Consider the following 4,623-nt stretch of genomic DNA (forward strand, 5'->3'; position numbering starts at 1 on the left):
CATGTAGTAGAAGTTTGGACTGTCGAACCGCAAAGTCTTCAGTTCAATTCCTTTCCTTATATTTTTCAATTTGTATGAGTATCATACAGTCTGTGCTTGTATGGTTAAATTGCGAGGGTGTACATATCACCTGCGCTCCTGACCAACCTCACTCTGCATAAGTATTCAGCAAGCAGTTTTCGTTCCATCAAAAGGCTTTCACAATATTCAGCGACACAAGCAGCTACTCAGACAGCATCAGTGTAGCATTCTTGGAGCTTCGCAAATCTGTGGTTACATTGTTTACTAGCAAAACATGCACGGTATTTAGATATGTGTACTAGGACGCATAAGATGCCGTGACAATGTGGACTGCCCTTACGTCTACAGCTGCCCTTTAATCCTGTTACATTCTAGCCTGCAGTGAATTCAGCAGCAAGGTTTCACAATTAAATCATCCCAACTTTATATTTCTAGACTTGACCCCAGCACCGACAAAGTTCATTGTATTACCAGCATTTTGGTGGCATATTCAACCAGCAGGCCAATTAACTCAACATCATGCAGGTTCTAGTGCAGATGTTTTCATGCAAACTACGGGTATCATCAACGAAGGAGGCTTTTACTATACATACCTTTTCAGCACGCTGTTTTATGACTGGTTAAAGTCTGGTACATTTCAAAGTATAAGGCACATATTATTGTATGCATGTCTACAGATTGCAGATTATGCTGGCTTGCTTCTGAATGAGACTGCAAAATGCTGAAAACAGTGGCCACCTTTCAAAGCAGCTTTTGCAGAAAACGGTTTGATTTTTCTATTCCCCATGAGCCACTATTTTTCGAGGTCGTGTAAAGGTGAACGCGGCAACTAGAAAATCTAGGTTTGTCAGTGCCACAAGGACCACCACTTTGTAGTACATTTGGGCATTATATAATGTTACCAAGTGAGTGTTAGAGACATGTTGCTTTCAAAATAATTTATTGGTTGGCCGCAGGTTCATCAATGCATACAAAATTTTTAGGCTAGAAGGAAGTTGACCTAGAGCAAGACATCTTTTATTCACGCTTCTTTGCTGTCTTCCTCTCTCCTAAATATACAAATGTGTATATACAGCTTCACAATCATGATGTGTTGAGGTCAGTGCTAAATAAAAAAAAAATGCATCCGACAAAGGTATAGTTAGAGATTGAGTACACAAAATTCATTCTAAGTGAGCCTATATATGTCTTGTAGATTCCAAGGGAAGGCAAGTATAGCAGGGGGCAGCAGAAACTCAGGCAGGCAGATAAAAAGTTTGCGGGGATCAGATGGATGCAGCTGACAGAGGATCGGGTTATTTGGATAGATATGGGAGAGACATCTATACAAGCAGGTATATACACAACTGCACAATTATGATGCATTTGCAGTCAGTGCTAAAAAAAATTCCACCCGTTAAAGGTATAGGTGGGGAGTGAGCACACAAAATTCATTCTAAGTGAGCCTATATATGTCTTGTAGATTCCAGGGGAAGGCAAGCGTAGCAGGGGGCGGCAGAAATTCGGGCAGACAGATGAGATTAGGAAGTCTGCGGGGATCATATGGATGCAGCTGATGTATCTGCGGTCAGTTCCAAAAGAAGAAAAATTCTACCCGTCAAAGGTAAAGGAAGGGAGTGAGTACACAAAATTCATTCTAAGTGAGCCTATATATGTCTTTTAGATTCCAAGGGAAGGCAAGTTTAGCAGGGGGCGGCAGAAACTCGGGCAAGCAGATGAAATTAGGAAGTTTGCGAGAATCATGCACCTGGCACAGGATCGGGTTATTCGGATGGATATGGGAGAAGCATTTGCCCAGCAGTGGGTGCAGTCAGGCTAGTGATATCAACAAGACTAACAAATGGATGAGTTGGTACTGATTCATCTTAAAACCAGCCAGAAGACGAAACACGTGAGAGGAGCACAAGACAAAGTTTGACTAACAACTGAAATGTTACTGAAGGAAAGAGGCAAAAGAAGATTCGCACAGAAATGCACGTGCACGAAAAACGCCCAAAGCAGTGAAAGCGTGGAAAGCAGAAAGGGTCTAAAAAATCAAAATCTAAAAAAAGCAAATTCCATATGGTCAAGAACCACTCGTTACAAAAGGGAAGCCACAGATCCAAGTCCAAAGGCACACTATACTGCAAAGGCTAAGGACGTATGTGTGGCTAAGAAATCGGTCAACAGTCTTTTGGGGCCTTTTTTACATGTGCATCTCTGTGCAAGTCTTCTTTTGCCTCTATCCTTTAGTAAAATTCCAGTTATTAGTCCAGCTGTCCTGCAATTCTCTCTTCTCATATTTTCCGGCTTGTTTCAGAATGAATAAGGTGATGACTCTACAAACCTTGCACAAACTGGAAACCAGTGTAACTGTCAGATGGAAACCTTTCTCTTATTTGGCTTGCATTACAAATAGGGAGGACTTTACTGTGATGTCTGCCGAGGCATCCCCAAAGCCAGTGCGCAAGCTGGCTGTAGCAGATGTAGTGGTGCCTCCTGTTGACAAGAGAAAAAGCAATATTCACTTTTCAGCATAGCAAAATGAAAATATGATTGAGGTCTTTTACAAATTTGAAAGTTATTCATGCATCTGTACAATTAATTCCCGTCTAACAGAAGCTGTACAGTGTAACTTTCACTATCAATTTATTCTCCCTGGAAGTATGGCAAACTTTGAATTCTGCTGCAGGTGATTGAGAGAGAATGAGACCCACCCAATATTAGAACTCCAGTGCAATCACAATTTGCTACTGCAGCAAAATAATGCCTGAAGGCAATGCAGCTTTTGACTGACAAAACCTGGTAGTCGTCTTACACCCTCTATACTAGTGTTGTGGCCGATGTCAATGTCCACGCTGATATCATCCGCATAGCACGAAGATGTTAAGTATGCGACTTATGCATTAAGCAGCTCTGTGCATGGAGTCATTCTATTCGAAGGAGCCATAAACTACAAGTGCACTTCTGTCAACAGCTCTCAGTTGTTTTCCCACAACACGGCACGTGCCAAACTTTCTGCAAGTGCCGCAAAACTACTCTATAACTTCATTTGCTAACTGTAAAATTTCCAACACTTACTCAAACTGTGGAAGTTTCGGTGTACTGGCCTTTGGGAGAACGTCTTTCTTTTTTTTTTTTTTTTGGTTGTTACATTTCAGCACATGTAAAATGTCAGTGTCAAAGCATTTTGGAGAGGTTTACTGTGTGCAGGTGTTGATGATGGTATCAGTGAAGTCAATTTTTTTAATTATATTTGCACACTATACAACACTCACCTAATGCAAGTGGGTAAAAAAAAAACTAGCAAATAAAACTTTGAGTGCTGGTATGGTGATTGTTCTGGCAGCAAGTGGGGACAGGCTATAACAAGAGTTGTCAGGCTAGTTAGTGATCGTCTGCAGAAGCCAGTCCTGCTCTGTGTGTTTTTCTTTTCTGTGTCGTTTTTTAGTGCATTTTCCCACGGCTTCCGCAGGAGACAGGCTACTTCACTGCATGCAATTTCACTTAGCACAGAGTCCTCCGAAATGAGATTGCTTTTGTACTTATTTACTGCATTTCTTGTGGCATTCCTTATGTATTTATGTTTTGAAGTGCTGCACTTGCTGAAGGTCATACCTGGCTAATAAAACAAGCAAATGTGTCCGGACAGCGTCCCCCCCCCCCCTCGTTACTTCACATCAATGTGCATGCCCTTTCCATTTAGCAAGTTCACACTATCAGATGATGCGTGTTTTCTCATTTACTCGTGCATGGAATTAAGCAAACCAGTAATTTGCATGGTGAAACGTCGTGCTCATGCGCTTCTACGAAAACAAGAAAAATATGAAAACCAGCGATGTGTTCGCGCTAACGTGGCGCAATATCAACACTGTAGACAGTGTAGATGATCGCAGGTAAGTAACGTTAAAGGGGAAGCTTTATTTTATTAACACTGCCTTCCGCAATAGATTTCATTACAGCATTTCTTGCTCGAGAAAATGAAAAACAGGTGCCGCTTGTTCAAGTTATGTCGCCTTTCGCTCAAGGTTCTTACCTTGTGTTCTCGACTAGCAGTCCATGATCAAGAAGCATTTGGAGTAAATGCGGATGATCTGTAACACCCAGACGGCTGCTTCAACTACGTAGTCGCCGCCGGGATCTCGCCAGATGCTCTCAAGAGCAGTCGGCATCGGCACGCACCGCCCGCAGCTGCACCTGTTCGAAAGCTTCGGTTAGCGATTGCGCACTCTCGCAACGGTCAAACGTAGGCTAGGCTGCAAGACTCGGACATACATACCAATGCGTAGTTCCGAAACGGCTGGGATCGGGAGGCTGATGGTCGGGGCTTCTGCAAGCCGGAGTTGTGTGCCGCGGTTACCGCGGCCTCTCGACACAAGTGTTACTGTACCGGTCGCTCGCAGGATCCATCTTCGCCGACCTGGCACCCGAAAAGTTGCGTCGGCGTAAGGCTCAAAGCCCACGATGCAACCATGTTTTAACAGTAGCGACTATATTCTAGTTCACTATAGCAGCACAGCGACGCTGGAACCCACGGAGGAACCTAGGCGTCGGCCATATTAAAAAACCCTGTGCGAACGTAGAGTAGGGCACAATTAGAACCTCTAAAATACACCGAGCTTG

The 4,623-nt window shown here is 43.2% G+C and overlaps 1 long non-coding RNA gene across 1 annotated transcript; it reads right to left on the reverse strand.

Annotated features, from left to right (window-relative positions):
- Nucleotides 1-676: 676 nt before the first annotated feature.
- LOC146207312 (uncharacterized) lies at nt 677-4,348 on the reverse strand. The gene is made up of 3 exons (XR_014702322.1): nt 4,280-4,348; nt 4,037-4,197; nt 677-2,499 (listed from the first exon to the last, which is right to left on the reverse strand). It is a non-coding gene; the product is annotated as an uncharacterized LOC146207312 (long non-coding RNA).
- Between the last annotated feature and the right edge of the window lie 275 nt (nt 4,349-4,623).

The sequence above is a fragment of the Amblyomma maculatum genome, chromosome 1, assembly GCF_055883805.1.
Source record: "Amblyomma maculatum isolate TAMU_Amacu chromosome 1, ASM5588380v1, whole genome shotgun sequence".
Lineage (NCBI taxonomy): Eukaryota > Metazoa > Arthropoda > Arachnida > Ixodida > Ixodidae > Amblyomma > Amblyomma maculatum.